The 20,983-nt window shown below is 35.1% G+C and overlaps 1 protein-coding gene across 4 annotated transcripts in view; it reads right to left on the reverse strand.

Moving 5' to 3' along the window:
• The window catches only part of THRB (thyroid hormone receptor beta), a 374,638-nt gene that overhangs the window by 267,234 nt on the left and 86,421 nt on the right, over positions 1–20,983 (reverse strand). The window contains exon 1 of one of the 4 annotated variants that reach the window (XM_010346544.3): positions 1–20,773. This exon is cut by the window's left edge and continues 24,369 nt beyond it. The exons of the other annotated variants lie outside the window; for them this stretch is intronic. The gene's annotated coding sequence lies outside the window, so the exon portion shown is untranslated. Of the gene's footprint in view, positions 20,774–20,983 lie in introns of those variants that run through there. 4 annotated transcript variants of the gene reach the window in all.

Genomic DNA, 20,983 nt, shown 5'->3' on the forward strand with positions numbered 1-20,983 from the left:
ATGAGATATCACCATATATAATATTTACTTTTGTAGACATCCTGCCAGCTCTTTGATAAACATGTTAGGTCTTGCATGTGCCATCCTCCCCATTACAGTACTGCCACAACTTAGGAAAACGCTATAATCAGCCTTTTATTATTATAAGCATTTTTATAACACTTTCCATTTAAAGATGGCTTAACAACCAACTCTACTCTGTACGTCTCACAAGAAACCAGATAAGTCAACACTTGTTAGCTTTGCTTTATGGCCTTGAATCCTCAGGTCCAGGGTTCAAAGAAATCAAGAGTTATTGCAGTCAGCTCAGACTTAAGACCAACACAGCTGTTCTCTTTTTAGCCAGCCTCTCAGCCTGATGCCCAGCTGCTTCCCAATCTTTACTTTGAAAAATATATATATAATATATATTATTTTTAAATTCTTGGAATTACAAACTTACACTAAGAATATTGGCCCCAACTCTCCACTTTTAGTATGAAGAACTCACATCTTGGGCCTTTGCCAGGTATCCCTGGGATAATTTTGGCAGATCTCAGACAGCCCCGCAGACAATTTTCCTCAGCTGGTGAAAAAGCAAAGATGACTCTTTCCAAGGCCCATTTCTCTCAGCCTGCACCACAGGCAGAGTGCAGGTGTGCTGTACAGTCAGGCAGAAGGAGCAGTGGCACCCATGGGACAGGTGAGTGGGGGAAGCAGGTTGGTCTTGGGAAACTTCTTTGGAGAGCAATATGGCTGCTCAGGGATGTTCATCGTGGCTACAGGAAGGTAAGACCAGGTGGTTCTGGTTTCTCGATATGGAATATTTAGTCATTGTTTTAGAACATGGGTGGTAAAATATGGTCAAAAGCATAAAAGAAAAATTATAGTTCAGCTGCAGAAAAGGTCTTGTAGAGAGATGTCTCTTTTTCCTTAGAGTCGGGCTGTTTTGTCTAACAGTCTTGAATCATGCTCTCATGCCACATTTGTGGCAATAAAAACGTTTACTCTCCCACATCATCATCTCGTAATCTTTATGATACTTGCTATTAAATCTGGAGACAGTGATTCCTTGTTAAACTTAGTTTTTAAACTAGAATCTTCATGGCTCCATAGTTTATGTGCAATGATTGCTCACAATATTTCATTTTTAAATGATGGTAAATGTTGCTAATAATATTTCTGCTAGTACCAAGAAAGATACTTATCTCCATTTAGAGTATATGTATGAACAGGGTGTTCATTTCCATTTTAATTCAAAACCCAATTTGTTTCTAATACTCTGTTTACTCCTCTTTAAGCTGATTGGGTCAACTGGTCCAGCACCCATTTTCAAAATCAAATACTTCCTCTGTACTCTCCTTTTCCCCCAAATGCAATGGCATCATTGTCATCATCATCACCATTATTGCTTCATCACTTTCCACATGCCATAAAATGTCTGGAGAATTTTACTCTTCATAGCAGTAATGAGAATTATTATGGTTCCCATCGTAGAGATGTGGATCCTGGCACACAGAGAGGCTACACAATTTGCACAGGGCAGCCATGCTGGAATTGGCATGTGCACTGTCTGGCTCCAAAACAACGCTCCTTTCTGCTGTTCTCTACTGCCCTCATGGCAGGGACCCCGCTGAGAATTTTGCCATTTCCAAAGCACTTTTATGTGCATCTTTTCATTTGAATCTTACAACCACACATAAGGTTTTGTTTAAACTGGAAACCACCATTATATTACTTCCAAGTCTGGGGAAAATATTTAAAATTTTATTATTGTTTAATTTACTGAGGGTTTGGCTATTTTTTTCCCAGATGAAAATTCTGCGTTTTATCAAGAATTCTTTATTTTTTTCTATTGAGATTTATACATATTTGGGGGGGGGGGATATGTGACATTTTGATGCCTGTAGACAATGTGTAATAATCAGGTTGGGCTAACTGAGATATCCATCACCTCAAAAGTTTATCTTTTCTTTGTATTGGGAACATTACAATTCTTCTAGCTATTTAAAAATATACAACAAATTGTTGTTAACTATAATTTCCCTAATATTCTATCAAATACTAGAACATATTCCTTCTATATAACTGTATTTTTGCACCCCTTAACCAACTTAAACTATAGACTTCACCTAAAACATTTTTAATTATATTCAACTGTAAGTCATCCTCAAATTACTCTCCATGGAGTCTTTTCTCCCATGATAAAGCCAAGTCCTACATTTCTCGAGGGGATGTACTGACCTCAGCAGAAACAGAGAGTGTATTTAAATGTCTTAAGTTATAACTGACTGCATTTCAAAATCAAGTATTTTAGTCTTTACATAGTTATAGTTATATGAATAACATTTGTACTTACATGTTTAGATTTATATATACCAGGTCAAATTCCAGAAAGGGTTTTCATAGATTTAGAACACATACTGCTTGGAATTTTTATGTACCTCTAGTTTCTTCTTTTGATATGGGGAATAAATACTGTATTCTACTTTTTATTATCTCTATTTAGATCCAGAAAAATTTTTAAAGAACTTATATAATAATGTGGCCTAAAAAAAAATGCAATTGAATTAATGTCCCTTTTCATGCTTACTTGTTTGTAGTTTTCAAATTTGTTGTTCCCAATTTTTGACACATCATCAAGCAGACTTCTGAGTTCTTTTTTTTTTTTCTTGTAGAAAACAACTGGACTTAGTTCCATGGGAATACAAATAATACAGATGTCACTAATTGGATCTACACATTGTCCTTGGAGAGAAGTCCTTCCCTGCCTTGCTCGTTATTTTACACCATGATCTTCAGGACATTTGAGGGAAGCCCATGAAAGAGAAGATCGGTATTTTTATATCATGGCAATGGAAGTCCTTAAGAGGATGAAATACCCACCGTCACTCAAGGAACCATGCCAGATCCCATGATTCCTTACAGTAACTTCCTCTGAACAGGGTCTTGCACACTTGTCTTGCTCAAATGCTTTTTCCAGTCACATAAATACTCTTGCTGAACAATTAACCTTTCATAAAAAAGTAGCTGAGGGGAGTTTGGGCTCAGGTTCAGTTTCTTGGCCCATAAATATCTGTGTAAACAAGTTCTAGGGGCACCTGGGAGAAGTCAGTGAACAGATCAAGGTCATAATACATTCCATTGCTTAATCTAACCAAATGACATAGATCAAGAAAGCATTTCCAAAAACAGGCAGCTACATTTCATCCTTGCATATTCAGAGAAAAGAAAATAAATACCTGCTGTTTTAAACAGCTGGGTGCTTTACAGAAATGCTGATGTATCACCAAAGTCATGGACAGTAGCAATGTTTTCTTCAGGGTGGCAGGAAGACCCCAAAACGTGAGGACCTACCCTCCGCCAAAGAATGAAGGCTTTACAACCACTTAAGGAACAGAATCATGTAGGAGATGGATCTGATGTGTCCAGTGGTAAATCCAGTGTCCATTCTTGCTAATGGCCTTTTAAAATCTTTGAATTCAAGACTTAAAAAAATGAGGTTTGAAACGCGGGGATCCACCATTTCTTTGTTATTGAAAGGGAGAGAGAAATAAAATATACTGAGCTCCCAACTTGGTCCAGGAATTTTACATTTATCTTCTTAGTTAATCCCACAATTAACTTCAATAGATATTTTTATATTTCTACAGCATAGAAAGGGAAGATACGGCTCAAGGAAGTTAAATAATTCACTAAAAATAATCTAGGTTGTATGGTAGAGCCAGGATCTGAACTCAGATCTATACAATTCTGTGCCCATTTTCCTTGCTTTCTTCTTGAGATAAACGAGTATTTGCCTGGAGGCTTTATGAGGCACGACAGAAGTTTCAATATGGTCTCTTACAGTGTACATTAATATATTAATGTGTCCTCCTTAAGCACAGGAGTGCAGAAGGACATGAGAGAAGTACAGAGGCCACTTGTGAAAGACAAATCAGCCAGAGTGAGAGCCAGTACTTTTATAGCTAAACTGAGGAAAGAACTTGACTTATTCCTTGACTTGCGTTCTCCCTGATCAAGGAATGCTGGCCTGATGAGGGTTTCTCTACTTCCTGGGGAACTTTTCCTAATCCTACCTGTCACCTCCCTACAGCAGCACAGAACACTAGGTATGGATCATACATCCCTCTACTTTGCAATTATGCAATTTATTATTGGCATAGATGCTTCATGTGCCATGCCCCACGAAGCTTGTCACACAGCTGGCTTTCAGCAAGATATTCACTAACCACTGTGAGGAGGGTACTTTAAAAACTCACTCGAGAATACCCACATGTAGGAGAATGAAGTTGGAATTCTTCCTCATTTCATATAGAAAAATTAAATCAAAATGGATTACAGACCTAAATGTAAGAGCTAAAGCTATAATACTCCTAGAAAAAAATATAGGAGACAAATTTCATGACCTTGGGTTATGCAAAGCCTTTTTAAGATATGATATCAAAAGCACAAGCAACAAAGACAATATAAAATTTGACTTCTTCTAAATTAAAATTTTTGTACTTCAGTGGAGGACTTCAAGAAATTGAAAAGACAACCCACAGAAGAGAAGAATATATTTGCAAATCATATATCTGTATCTAAAATATGTAAAGTACTGTTATAACTCAATAATGATCAGATGAATAATCCAATTGGAAAATAGGCAAAGGATCTAAATAGACATTTCTCCAGAGATGATAAACAAATGGGCAAATAGCACCTAAAAAGACATTCAACATCATTAGCCATGTGGGACATGCAAATCAAAACCACAGTGATATACCATTTCACACCCTCTAGAATGGTTATCATCAAGAAGAGATAAAAACAAGTGTTGGCAAGGATGTGGAGAAATTGGAACTCTTATGTGCTGGTGAAGGGAATGTAAATGGCGCAACCACTTTGGAAAACAGTCTGGCAGTTTCTCCAATAGTTAAACATAAAGCTACCATATGATCCAGCAATTATACTCCTAGATACACATCCAAGAGAAATGAAAACATATGCCCATAAAAAAACTTATACATGAATGTTTATAGCAGCATTATTCATAATAACCAAAAAGTAGACCAACTCAAATTAACAACCAACTGGTGAATGAGTAAACAAAATGAATTATATGGTTCCATTTATATGAAATATCTCGAATGGGCAACTCAGTACAGACAGAAAGTAGGTAAGTGGTTGCCTAGAGGTGGAGTGAGAGAAGTGAAGACTGACTGCTAGTGGATTTCTTTTTGGGGTGATGAAAATATACAAGTGTGGTAACGGTGGCACAGCTCTGTGAATATATGAAAAACTATTGAATGTACACTTTTAATGAGTGAATAGGATGGTAGGTGAATTGGATTTCCACAAGGCATATATTAAAAAACCTCACTATAGACCTTAATTCTCAGCCAGGGCTGCCCCTTAAAACCATCATCTGGGGCACTTCTCAAATCCCACTGCCTGGGCCATACCCTAGACAAATTACATCAGAATCTCTGTGAGTAGGACCCAGACATTTTTTCTTTGCCCAGGTGATTACAATGTTTGGCCAAGGGTAAAAACACTGAGTTTCCTTTGAAGGGGTAAAATACCACAAAATGAAGTGAATGCTACAGTATTCACTTCACTCTATGGATGTTTCTGCCTAGTGTTCCAGTAGATGACACCTTTGATGTGAGGTGTCGCCTCCAACTCCTGCCAGTTTTCACTGTGATGCTAACTGGCACCTGTAGGATCACTCCATAGTAGAGACCAACACTTGTGAGAAGGCACTGCGCCTCCTTTCCTGGAAAGAAACTAACTATGCACCACTGGGTGGGTGCTCTAAACTTGGGCCTCTGATTTTCTCTATTTTCACAAGTAAACTGTGTATGTGTTCGTTTCCATGGCTCTTCCTTTGGAATCTTTGTAAAGCAGTGTTCAAAAAGGTGTTTTGAAATAAAATGTACAGAACGAAAGCGTTCATCTAATGACTTGAGGGGTTTCACGTTGGTTCTTTTCATTTAAAATCCTAAAGTTTCACAGCTATAAATTTAATGCTGGGAAAATGCAATGCGTTGGATACAAGGAACCCATAAGTGGAAGCTGTGACTAATGCTTTGCTGGTTATCACTATTGGATATAAAATGTTGTTGAATGACCAACTGCATTCTTCTTTAAAATTCATCAGTTCTTTCTTTGCTATTCCTAAGCACAACTGGAAATTCAAATACCAGTTTGTGTGACTTAAGAAATGAAAACAATATACTCCCCAGTCTAAAAGTCAAGATCCAGGGCAGCAATTAGAACTCAGCACATAGAGATTGTCATTTAAATTCAGTTTAGTGAAATAAAAAGACAAAATATTTAAAAACATTCAGATGTTGTTAATATAATTAAAAGTCAGCTATGATTATTTTTTAAACAAGTGGAATAAAATATTATGAACAGAGGGCAAAAAGACAGCATCTTGGAAGATGACAAACACTGGGTTTGCAAAAGAAAAAGTTTGAAGATTAGTCTGAAATAGACACCCCAGAGGCCCATCAAAACAGATTATTGTCATTGATGTGATATGTAACTTGGCCATATAGTTGCTTAGAGATTTGCTCTAACTTTCCAAAACCAGACTCATAACATAAAACCTCATCAACTATCAGCAGGTACCTAAAAACATTTTTTCTGTCTTTTGCTCTTTCATCCTTCAGCACACAATATTCTGTAAGCCAAGAAGCCGTATGTTTCTTGCAGTCACAGAGTAATTTTTATCAGCATTAACATAGACAATCAAGCTGGCCCCTGCACGAATGCACATCTTAGCACCTTTAGCAAGTCTCTCTTTATAACGAATTTATCTCTCACCTCTCACAATCCTGGATGACCATTCTATTCTCAAAGAGGGAAGAGGAGCTCATCCAGTCAGAACCAACCAGCTGCTTAGGGAAACAGCCCACATAACACACAGAGAGAAATCCCTCTACTGGTGGCGTCAGACCAAAGAATTCTCTCTAGCTGTCTATCTGTTGTAATTGTAGCTTCTGCAGGAAAATAAAAATGTACAACAAAACAATAATTCAAAGCCAAAAGTGTCTTCTATCTTATACTATAACTGCTTATGTGTCAGTGGACAGAATGATGTTGAATGGACAGACCAAAAATACTTGTTAAATACCAGTAATTAACTCTCATTTTTTTAAAAAAATGGATTGAGGTGGGGCAAAGGAGCATAGAAGAGGGAAAACGTGGGCAATCAGAAACTTAGGTCACTGAAAATGACCCCCAAAAATCCACATATATAATTGTGTCAATATTACGCCTTCCTGTCTACCTGAAGGACACAATAATGACAAAGGTGACCAATTTGAGGTTATAATACCTATTTTTTTTTTCTACTAGAAAATACACTGGCAAGAAATGTATTACCAAAAGGCAGCACTAGCTCTATGATTTATCTGGCCCAGAGCAAAATGAAAATGCAGGGCCCTGTTTAGAAATAATCAGAAGTATAAGATGGTGACAGCACAGCACTAAACCAAGTACAGAGCCCTTCAGCCCTTCCGCGCCTGGGGCCCTGTGTGAATATGCAGGTTGCAGCTCATGAAGCTGGCCCTGTTAAAAGGTAAGAAATAAGGAAGGCAAGGGTCTGTGTAACCTTCACACAATCTTCTAGTTAGTTTAGCTTCTCTTGGAAGAATTTACATATTTACAGACTCTTCTGGCTGAAAAAGAGCTTAAGAATGACATATGTCACTTTCTCATTTATAGAAACCAATACTCAGAGAAATTAAATGACTTTTCTAAGGTCATCCATTGAATACAGAGCCAGAACCATATCCCAGGTGTGGACGCCACACTGACATTCTTTCCCTCGTACCACATTCTTGAATATAAACAACCAGAAAATATTAACTACCAAAAAAGGAGGGGAAGAAGGTAGAGGAGGAAATTACCTCACCAGAACTTTTTTCTCTCAACTCTTCTGCCCAAAGAATAAAATGCAGTTATAAAAACTGTTTTCAAATTCCTTTTCTGAGTCAACACTTCCAGGTCCTAGGGTGAAGACATCAAGTAACGGCTTCAAACACTGAAGCAAATTCTCTTTGCCAAGAGTTTGCTTGAGCCCTAGGAGTTAATTATCGTAGGCCAAGGTGGTTATTAGTGGATAGTTACGAGGCAACACGCTAGTAAACTAATCAGTGTTCCTGCACAAATATTTAAAATAATTCCAAGATAACTTGAACTTCAACACTGAGCTAGCCAAACACATTTGTAATCTGAACCCAAGATTCTAAAGAGTTACTGCCTTTTGGATGTCCTTCAATGTGAGGGACATTTTTAGAAGATTACCACTTTAGTGGAAACAAAGACTGATATTTTAAATGTAATCATGAGACCTGGATTTTTTTAAATGCAAAACAAAATGCATCTCTTTTCCCAACTCAGGTATGTGTACGAAGTTAGTACATTAAAATATCTGTTGCAAGCACACAGTCCTTGAAAGATACCACACAAATTAAGCATAAATGAAATGGTAAAAGCTCATGAAAAACACTGAAAAAGAGTTCAAGGTAGATTAGCAACAGCATGATGCAATGAAAAAAACACCTAGCAGGAAGGCAAAAGACAGGTGTCAAACGTCTTCAAACAAGGCACAGTGCTACTAGCTGTAGGGCCAGACAGATCTCTAGCTTGAACCCTAGGCCTCTATATATTTCATTGTTATAAGCCATGGCAAATTCACCAGCAAAATGGGCTTGATAATAAAGCCAACTCGTTAGATTAGATGCTTTCTAAATGTCTCTGTAAACTCTAAAATCTATGATTATATATCTTTAATATTACCTTATTGAGTTGCCCCTCAGAATTTTCACTGGGGGGCTAAAATTAGTTTTGCAATTCCAACACTTTCCACAACTTCATGCTCTGTAAGTAGTAAGAAGAAAAAACAAAATATTCTCTGGCTTGGATAGATTTTTGGCATAATTACAGGTCTGGTGTTTGGAAAATGAGGGCCAGATGAAAATGGTGCAGAGACATGAATAACCCAAAGTGTCTGAGACTACAGTACTTACATCTCATTAACCACCAATTACCACATTCATAATTTAACACAAAGAGGAAAACACAAGCAAGCTTTTTAAAAAAGTCCATCCCTTTTATATAGACTTCAGTTTACACCTGGCCTCTAAAGGCAGGATTAATGCACTAGGTTGAGAAAGGGAGTAGTTAGATTGAGCAATAAAAACACTTTTGATAACATGTGAGGCTATAAAAATGGCTGGGCTAAAGCTATTAGCCAAAGACAAATAATACGCTGCAGGAGGAAAAGCAGCAGCTTCTTCTGGATCATAAGGTCTGGCACGTTTTTAAAGACCTTGCTTTCACTGAAATGTAACATATCCATTTAAAGAGACATTTTTTCTGCATTCAAAAGATTATCTCATGTTCAAGAGTTTTGTCAAAACATGGGAGGAAAAATAATCCCTAGTTATTTATTTTATTTCATTGTTAATCTTACTATTATCACTACTTTTTTTTTTTAATTATTGCTATTCCTAGGACTAACACTACTACCAGTGATGCTGTTACTGCTACTGCTTCCACATCTAACGATAACTCTGCTTAGTCTCCTAATGAGGATATAGTTTTAAGTTTAGTGTTCTTACTGCATTTCTAAATTCCAGGGAATAACATTTTATGACTCAGCCCCCTTTTGTCCCAGGCTGGCTCTCCGGAGTGAGTCTGATTTGCTCTATTTCAGTGTGGTCCCTGGACAGAGTTTCCCTGTCACTTGGGAGCTTAATTTAGATGCAGATTTCTGGCTCCTTGTCAGACCTATAGAATCAGAGGCTCTAGGGGAGAGGGGTATGTGTTCTGAAAAGCTTACCCAAAGATTCTGAAGCTCAAATCTGAGAACCTCTGCTCAACAGAGGAAGTGACTCAGGTGTTAGAGAAGAAAGAGGGATGAACTGAGGATGAACACCTGAGCTACCACCTGCAGGCTTTACCTTGTCTGCTACAGGGCAGGCTGCCAAAGCCAAAAGAAAGCAAAGTCTGAGGCAGGTTAAGCCAAGGAGAAGAAAGTAAAGTCTGGGACAGGATTTTAGAAAACAGAGCTCTGCCCCTGACCCCACCATCAGGATGTTACGAAGGCACCTGTCCTCAGCTTTCGCCAACACAGGAGAGGCACCACTAGAACTTTTCCCAGCCACTGTTTTTCTCTTTTGCCTGCTGAATATTGAAAACTACGACTCCTTATGTTTAGTCAATGTAGGCATATCAGATCAAATTAGTTTCTAAACTAGTATTTCTTAACATGTGAGGTCTATGCATTTCAGGGTGTTATTGATCCCCAATCTGACCAAATCAAAAGCTTGAGGTGTGGCCACAAGCTCTCAAATGTCTCCTTGCACTGTCAAATTTGGGATCTGCTGTTCTACTTTTTTGGTCTGATCTGACACTTAATTTAGGATTAGGTTTCAAAATAGTCACCAACCCTTCTTCTTCCTCTTCCTTTTTTTTTTTTTGTAATAAAAAAAAGTAGAAAATATAAAACACAAAGAAGAAAATTAAAATTACCTATCACTCATTTTGATGAAACATAAATTGTATCAATTAAATAAATTAGGTATAAAATGGCTACATGATCATCAACTAGAAGATACCACCATTTATTTAATGAATGACTTATCATTAAACATCTAGAAGCTGTTATCCAGGTTCTCAGTTTTACAAAGAATGATGGACAAATGACCATAACGGTCAACACTTACAATTTTTGATTGTAAGAAATTTCAGAAATTTCAACTCTGCCTTTTTAAAAAATATTTGATACACACTACCAAATTATCTCCAGAAGGGAAGTACTAGATTAGACCCACACCAGGCTGTAAATTGGTAAAGCCATGCTGGAGGCAACGTGACAATATAGATAGGAAAATTGATAACCTAGAGTGACCTTATGTAAAGAAATATTTAAAATAGTAAAAATTTTTAAACAATCTAAATATCCATTAATCCAGGAATTCATATATTTGTCACACAGCAATAAATTCATAAATTTGTCAGCAATAAATATGAACTAGAGCTATATATATCTATGTAGATCTCTGAAAAACAATGGCATAATATTGAGTGAAAAAAATCTTGGTAAAAGCATACATACAGGATGGAATCATTCATGTAAAATTTTTCTCAAAGCAAAATAAGGATATATTGTGGATCTTTACATATACAGGGGAAATACAAAATCATGTATAGAAAGGATACTCTTATTTCAATGTAGTGGTTAATCTCTGCAAAAGGAGACTAGGGAAGAGATGGAGGAGTTTTAGCTGGATCCATAATATTTATTTTATTAACAAACCATTTTGAAGCAAACAAGATAAAATGTTAACATTTCTCAAATCTAGGACACAGTTAGCAATGTGTCTGAGAAATTCTGGGAGACTCCAAGCCTCTTGTAGGAGGTTTGTGAGACCAAAACAATTTTCATACTACTACTAAGGCATTACTTGTCTTTTCACTGCGTTGATATTTGCATTGTTGGTAAAAGCAGTAAAGAGTAAATCTGTGGGACAAATCAAGGTAGTAGCACCACCTGAACGAGCAGTCATTACATGTTTCACACTATACAACTGCAGAAAAACAAAACAAGCCAGTTTCACTTAAAAATGTCCTTGATCAAACAGTAAAAATTATTTTAATTAAATCTCAACCATTGAGCACTATTTAAACATTTTCCAAGTGATGAAAGGGTAAGTATCCATATGGCACTACTGTTGCAGATTGAAGTATGAGGGTTGTCTTGAGGAATACTGTGTGATTAATTGTAAGTTGAACTACCTGCTTTCTTCATAGAATGTAATTTACTTTTTCTTGAAAGAGTCACTGAGAAACAAACTTTGATTTCAGACTTGGGCATTTCACTTTTTCTCAAAAGTGAATAAAGAGTCTGTCACTTCAACAAAAACAACTGGCAGTATTCGTTGCCAATGATAAAATTCAAGCTTCCAAATGAAAATCAGAATTTTGGAAAATTCATATATACCATTGTGGGCTTGATAGATTCTCATAGTTAAAGACTTTTCTCCTATCTGTGGAGATGTAATACATAGAATCTTGAATATTGTACTGTATAATGAAATGTGTCTACATCTGGAAGATCTGAATAACTCAGTGGACCAATATTTTTCAATCAATGCATGATGTTACAAAACCATGCATGAGTAAAAGCTCCATTGCAAGTGCAAGATAAACAAATGCATTTTAATGTAGCAGGATACAAAAAGTTCCATGATACGGTGGCAAACTCCACATTGCAACTGTTCTTGAAGAATCTACAACATGTTGAGTTTTGGTGTAGTATAAAAGCAGAATTTTCAGTTATTATAAAAGGCTAATAAAATACTCTTCCTTTTTACAATGACATAACTGTTTGAGGATTAATTTTCTTCATATACTTCAACAAAAAAGCATACCACAATATGAGAGGAGATTTGAGAATTCAGTTGACTTCTGCTAGGCTAGACATGCAAAATTGTAAAACAATGCTGCTCTTCTCAATCATTTTTTGCTTTGGTTTTATTCCTTTGCAAAAATGTAACTATTGTCATTAAAAATGTTATTTATGGCAACATATAATCTGTTATTACTATTTCAAATGAATTTACAAATATTTTAAATGTTTCTATTTTAATTTATAATATGGTCAATATTAAAAATATTAATAAACACAATTTATTTGGTGGTCTCAACAATTTTTAAGAGTAAGAGCAAATAATTTGAGTACTGTTGATCCAGGCCTAGACAGATCTTCTTACATTATTTTCTAATTCATTTTAGATCTCCTTATATTATTTTCTAATTAATTAATTTCTTATTTACGTATACAACTAAAATAAAAGAGTAAAAAAGCCTACCAGCAACATATGAGGCTGTGCATTAGTCTTATTGTTGCCAAACCTAAGAATGACCATTAAAGAAAAAACAAACCAACCTTGTGAATCTGAGAAAAAGCAAACGTCGTATCATGATTTTAATTTGCCTCTCGCTGTGTGAGTTTGAAGAATTGTACATGTTTACTGGTGACTTTAATTTCTGTTTTTGTGGGTTGTTTTCTTTTTAGTCATTTATTTTCTTGTTCACTCAACATATATTTGTCGAATATCCTGTTTCTCAACAAGCATCATGTTGAGCAAGCTTGCTTTTAAGTGTATCTGGAATATAGGCAGTGAACATGTCACAGGCTTACTGCACAAGTTGGCACCCTATGATCTATGAGCCAAATTTGGACCACTTCCTATTTTCGTAAATAAAGTTTTACTGGAATGCAGTCATGATGGTTTGTTTACGCATTGTCAATGGCTGCTTTTAAATTACAAGGGCAGAGTTTAGTAGTAGCAAAACTTAACCATTTGTCCTTTAAGGAAAAAATTTATGGGCCTTTGATCTACTGAATTCTATAGGAATTCAGTGTCTTTCCCACATATTTGTAATACTACTTTATATATTTAAAAATTATATCTTGTATTTGTAGCCCTTTAATTTTGTTTACAGTTTTTTTCATTGTATAAGGTTTTATATTTTATGTAGCAACTTCATCAGAACTTTTCTTTTGATATAATTATTCTTAACCTTTTGGGAACATTAATTACTTCAATAATTTATTGACTATTTTTGCTTTTTTTTCTTCCACATGAATTTTTAAAGTATTTTGTCACATTACTGAAAGAATTCCTCAGTAATTCTGATTTCAGTTGCATTAAATTGTTGGATTGCTTTGAGGAGAATTTATATTTCTAAAATATTGATTCTTTCTGTAAATTAGTGTAGTGTCTTCTTCCAAATTATTTTATATATATATTCAAAGTAGTCTTATAAATTTCTTTTTTTATTTAGGCCTAGTTATTTTCTATTTTACAGTTGCTAACGTGATATGTATTTTCCTCTGTATATTTTCTAATTGATTATGACTAATAAGTACACTTTGATTTTTAAGTAGATATAATATTAAAATCTTGAAAGTTTTAAGAGTTTTTCAGTTGATTTTTAAAAAATTTTGAGTACAGACAAATGGAGATTTGTTAGACTTCCTGGATCGTGTGACCTAATTTTTTTCCTTGTCATTATATTTGACAGTCTTTTGAAAAGAATTATCACTAGTTTATATTACTTCTTGTTTCTCATTTTGAAATATATACAGAATTTTATAATTAAGTGTATATTTAATCTTTTAAATAAAGAATCTTTTTTAAATGAATTAACCTCTGTTGCAATGAGAGGTTTTATCAGCAATGTATATTAAATCAAGTACTTTGGTCAGCTATAAAAATGATAAAAATTTTCTCATTTAACCTGTTGATAAAATCAGTTGTAACAGCAGAATTCTCTAAAGTAAAAATTTCTTGCATTTTAAAGAATTCAGTCTTTTGGTCATGGTTTGTTATTGCTTATAATGTCTGCGAGACTGAATTTGCCAGACTTTTACTTGAAATTTTTTTTAACTTGTGAGTTTGATTTATAGGGTTTTGATATCATCTTTGTTAGATTTGTCTTGTACTCTAAAAGCAAAAGAAATTGTGAGAGTCACATGTTTTTCTATCCCTAGATTATTTTAGAGCTGTTAAGATTATATGCTTCAGTAAATTATAAATAACAAAGTGGGATGCATAAAATAAGATTAAAAATGAGATTTGGTATAAATGCACTCCACTAAATAATGCAGAGAGACATCACAATCATACAGTTTAAAAGAGCAACGGAACAATTGGAAGCAGATTTCAATTTTAATTTCTAAATGGAGGCAACAGTGAAGTGCTCCCCAACTCTCCAGAAAACAAGTGATATGTAAAAGAGTAAGGTTCTCCTGCAATTGAACTAATTAAATTAACACTTCTCCTAGGTCTATGGGAATAGCCACTGGACTAAGACCAGCTATGGAGCTTAATCCATGATATTAGCACATCCAAAGGAAGAAAAGGTCAACTTCTGGGGCATGGCCTCTTTAGATAAACTGAGCCGAGAAAACCAACTTTGGCAGTGGGTGTTGGGCACCATCCACAAGAAGAAAACACAAAGCTCAAGAGCTAGAAGCATCCGGTTACGAAAAATGTCTCCTCTACTGATGGCATAGGCATTTCCCGAGGCCCCACCATGCCCTGGAGAAATGTCCCTCAGGAATACGATCTTTGCTGATTCCATGTACATGTCAACTTTCTGTTTGTAATGTAATCTCTGCTAATCCTGGGAAAGGTTGGGGAGGTGCCTAGATCCACAGATTGCAAACTTTTTTGGGGGGGTAAGAAGTAGCACCCATATGTTTTCATGCACTATTTATTTCCAAGCATATCTCCAGGGGATGTATATGTAATATCAGATCTATCAGCTAATATTGCACTTCTTTATGATTTGAAATTCTGTTGAGTTACCATGACGGTTTTAGAAGGATAATTTCAAATCCATTGTAATTTCTGAAAGAATGAAAGAATTAGCTAATTTCAGTACTTTGAACACTAGAAACAAATTGCATACAACATACCTTGCTGCTCATGGCAACCTATTCATGTGAATCTGGACACTCTTACTAGGTTGCTGAGAACTACTGAGCTGGATAATCCCAAAAGCATTTTCATTCTATGAATCCATGTGCCATTTTGTCTAGTTGTAACTTTCTAGCATGGTATATATAGGAGGCTTTCTTAGAGGATTTATCATTTGGCCACCATTTACTTTTCCCTTTACTCTTGGCTATTAGCCAAGGTACCAAAGGATTCAGGAAGAATTGTAATTCTCATCTTTGGTGAAATTAGCACTCATGAGGAAACTCATGGATAATAATATATTGAAAATATTTGACTCATAAGTTATTTGTATCAGTGGGGTCAATCTTAAAAGTTATGACTTTTCATATGATTTAAAAGTATGCCATCTTTTAAAAAGTACAGCTAGAAAGAAATATTACAAGAAGAAAATGAATACAATAAATACTCTGTCAGATTGAACCACTGAATTTGCTAATACTGTTTTTTCATGAATGATAGATATATTTTGATCTATAGGGCAGAAACCATAAAAAATCAGCAGTTTTATCTAACATGTCTCAACCATTAAAGGTTTGTCAGCTTATTTTCTCTTAGAGGTGAACAGAAATACATCCATCAATTTGCCAATGACAAGAAAGTCAGATTGAAACAAATTGGACTTATTTTTCACTCAATTATTCAGACACAACACTCGGAGAAGGGAGTAACATTTGTTTTATGATTTGCTGTCATTTGGCTTCTCTTCCTGCATCAGACTGAATGAAACAATATTGTACCATTCTGCTGTTATGATCACACCAAATTTCGACATATGCTTAGTATTTGGCTCTAAGTGCCACTGTGTCACCAGGTTCACACTTGGATCCATACTTGAGTGCATGTGTGAGCACGTGCATGAGCATGTGTGTGAGCTGGTATGCAATCACATTTGGACATTTGTTTCCTGCTAACAGAAACCCAAGCATATGTTTAAAACTAAGCTTTCCTTTTTGACACATTTTCTGTGATTAGATACATTAAGAAATACAACCAGCATTAAAAATTAAAGGAGGTGTGTATTTGTAAACATCAACTGTGATTATGGCAAAGACCTTTTACATCAACTAAAATGTGTCTGCTGGAGTCACAATCCAACCAACAAGACACATTCTCATTTACTTTATAGCACAGTTCAAATCATTACAGAAGAAAAAAACCATTCCATAAAAAAATAAAAATGGTGAAATAACATAGGGCTTATTTGAACATTAAACTATCCTCTATAAAAATGTCAGCCTAACTGGATTACTTCCATCAATGCTGCAAAAATGGAATCGGCAAATGAGATTTTGATGGTGTCAGTTGAAAAAAATGTTTTTGGTATTTCATTCTTGCGGTTTATGAGGTTACTAAAACCCTCAATGTAATTATAGTTTGACTTTCTATCATTTTTTATTTATAGTCTTCTAAAGTAAGTGGTAGAAATTCCATTCTTCAAAACATCATTGAACATGTTTTAAGTACCCAAAATGTCATAGGGAGTGAAATACGATGACTCAAAACAGAACAAATTTCTGGCTACAGATTTAAACCCATGAAAATGAAAGATAAAGGCCCCACTGTAAGTTACATCTGCACAGACAGGCTTCACTCTCTCAGAGTCCTGGTTTGGGTGATATGAAAGATATTTGGGCATCATTTTTATTTACCTGTTTTTAATCAAGTATGATACAGAAATAAAATTATGTTATTTTTGGAAATAAAAAATAATACAAACCCTTTGTAATAATGACTTCTGGGAAGCTATATAGCATAGCAGTTAAGAATATGAGCTCTGGATTCATACAGAACTAAGTCACGTTCTGGCTCTGTCATGTGTTAGTATCAGCTGTATTATCCCAGGCCACTGACTAACTTCTACCCCTCAGTTTCCTTAGCTGTACAAGGAAAATAACTATAGCTAGGGTACACCATAGGGTCACTGTAAAATTGAATGAATTAAATGAAGTAATCCATGAAAGTGCTTAGCACAGTGCCTGACACACAGAAACACTTGGAAAATATTGGATTTTTAAAAAGCGGAGAACATGTATTTTTGAAACAAGATTCTGAACACAATGCTAATGAAGAAACAGCTAGAAAAATGTGGTTCCCATGCAGCTACAACTGTAGAAATTAATTAAAAAAAAAAACACAAAAAAACAAAAAACTGAAAGACAGGATTCCATAAGCTCCTGAATTCATTGGGTAAGAAACAATCCGTGGAAACATCTGTAGACATTCTTGCACTGAAGGCTCAATCTGTTTGGTTTACCTACTGATATTCGTTCAGATTATTTCAATGTGTTAAGCAGATCTCTGATGAGGTGAGGTATATACCAATTTCTAAAAGCTATTTTATCCATAGGCTACTAAAGTTGATTGCATTTTGATGAATACATTTTGAATGGAAGAGCCTGAAACTGAATATCTACTCATCACCAGATACTACCAACACTGCTGGTAAAATTCCCATGCATTTCTTGATAAAGCAGAAGAAAAATTTAGAAAGCAATGAGAAAGGAAAATCATTAGATAAATAATATTAAGTTCCAGAAGATTCCTACTGCGAACATGTGGTTTGGGATTGGATAAGTATGATCAAAATTCAAAGACCAGAGGTAAATGGAAAGTAGCAAATGTGTCTTAATTCTGAAATTGAGACTATAAACCAAATTGGCCTAGCTTCATGGGTATTCAATGAATTCTACACAGGCAGGTCAGCAGGAACAATGCAAATATTCCAAAAGCAGAATTGAGCACAATCTTTGGAATAAAAAATAGATGCAGAGAGCCGTGTTTCCAAGGTGGCTATATTTTGTATAACACATAAATTAATGTTAGGGAAATTTGTCCCAGGGATATACCCCTTTGACAATAAAAAACAAATATTAAATGCAAATAAAATTCATTCTCCATTTCAACACTTACAAAAGTCTTCCCATTTCAATGAAGAAAATTACCTGATTGAGCCATTATATTTACATAATGGCAGGCATATTTATGTTCATTTTACCCCATTCCTTTAACTATTAGAAAATGATTTCCTGAGTGGACAAAAGTACTTACTTCAAATGTATAGTTAATATTGCAGATTCAAAAACAAAAGTAAAAGTTATTTAAATATCATCTAAAACTGTAGCTATCCTATTTGTTAATGCAAAAAAAATGTAGAATAAAAAAGTCTTTGCCTCAGTGATCTATGTTGGCTATAAAAAGAGGTCTGACTTGAGAGAGTATTCTTCATTTTCTGTTTCTGCAGTGAATTGGTGTAGCAATATAATGCGGATGGCCCATCATCCTCAAAGAGATATGACCTTTACTTGTCCAGGCTAAATGGTCCTGGGAGTGCTGAGTCGGCAACATTCTCTGTTCTCATCTTTCTTTTGGCCATTGGCTGAGCGTGGTAGCTGGGGTTAGCAGTTCAGTCTGCTGCTGTGAAGCTGGTTTTTTCTTCTGTGAAGCTAATTGAAACTGCAACACTGGCCTCATTATCATCTTGTAAAACCCCTCTGAGCTAACTGGCTCAGACAGCCATGGTTATAGGCTAAAGTCAAAGGCAAGATGATTAAAAGAATGATGGTATTAGAATTTGTGCCATTTTCTCAATATCAAAAAATATTAGATTCAAATTCAGGGAATAATTTATTTGCAGGTTGTCAATATGATTATCAAATTGACAACTGTTCAAATTTACCATCAAAATAGGTTAAATAGGGACAGGTGAGCCGAAAGAGATCTCTGAGATGTTTGAGCAGTCATAATGTCACTGTTCTTCCTATGATCATATTTAAATCACATGGCAAAGCAGAATGCCTTGGGGTTAATTTTTTTGAGCCCAATGACAGTGGACCATTGTGCAATTAATTGGATGGTTCTAGGTCTACCCTGATTGTATTATTAAGGTTATAAATAATAATAAATGAATAAAAGTTAAATATGCTACATGCTGCCTGACTACTTTTATCTGAATCAATAATTCTCAGTGGGGGCAGTTTAGTCCCACAAGAGACATTTGGCAATATCTGGAAACGCTTTTTTGGTTGTCACACTAGGAGTGGGGGTCGGGGTGGAGAAAGAGGATGGTGCTACTGGAAACTAGTGGAGGATGCTACTAAACATCCTACAGTGTGTAAGACACAGCAGAGAATTATTAAGCCCCAGGTATCAGCAGTGCCAAGGTTGAGAAACCCTGATTTAAATAACCAAATCAAAATGCAGGGATCTGATCAGCTGAGTAGCATCAGGTTATTACTGTGGCTGAGGGAGAAAGAAATCAGCACCCGGAAAGAGGGATGTCAAATCAAGTTTTCAGGACATTTCTAAATACATTTATTATTTAGCAAAGAATTTGGAGATAGGATAGGTGCAGGAGAGGGAAAGATATAAACATGACATGTATAGAGTACACCATTATGAGTTATTAAAAAATATTAGTGCTAATTTATAGCAATAAAGACTGATATTAATTATTGGCAAGACAATCCATATGCTAGCTAATTTGCTTTTATAACATGGATGACAGCATTTTATTTAAACAAAAGTCTCAGATGATTTACAGACAAATGAAAATATCATAACCTGATTTGCTTATATATTAAAACACATCTTAACATTTCTATAATTTTAGTCTCTCATATTGGCCAAAAACAGATTAATGCAATAAAATACATGTCCTCCAAGTAAACCCCAGTTTATATGAGAAGCTTTAAAATATTATAAGGAAGCCATCACAAATTAACAGTAAAGAGACAGATTATTCAATAATAATGATTTTGAGATAACTGTTTAGAAGCTTGGAAAAAGTTATCTCACTTCTCTTCATATATCAAAATAAAAGTACAGATGGATTAAAGAGCTACCAAACAAAGTGAGGAGAAAATTAAACCGACTTGCTCTCCAGGTATGGGAAGATTTTCTCATATTCTCCTACTGTGGCAGTGGGAGAAATACAAAGGAAAACCTCTATAAAACAGCCCAGCATAAAACAATAGGAATGTTAACATTTGTTTGACAAAACCCCAAATTATCAAATTATCACAAATTATCAAACTCAAGAGCAAACCACCGAATCAGAAAAACATTCACAGCACAAATTTAAAAGTGTTACTATTTTACAATCTAAAGTTCATATGAAATTATTAAGATATTTTAAAAGAGCATTAGCCAATAGAGAATTGATCCGAGGACACAGAAAATCTTAAAAGTGAATAATATTCCACTTAAAATACATAAGACAGAAAATTTAAAAAAATGAATAGTCAATTTAAACTATATGAGAAAAAAGTCTAATTTCATTAGTGCTCTAAGAAATATAAATTAAAATAATATACCATTTTCTACTTACAAATTTACCAACAAAACTTTAAATACAAAGGAGCAGTTAAAGAGGCTTTCTTACATTACAGGTGGATTGTAAGTTACTACAACCCTCGGGTCCACTGAACTCACTTCTAAAAATTAAGGGGGAAACAATCTCAAAATATGGG

Source organism: Saimiri boliviensis, chromosome 9, assembly GCF_048565385.1.
Source record: "Saimiri boliviensis isolate mSaiBol1 chromosome 9, mSaiBol1.pri, whole genome shotgun sequence".
NCBI classification, from domain to species: Eukaryota; Metazoa; Chordata; class Mammalia; order Primates; family Cebidae; genus Saimiri; species Saimiri boliviensis.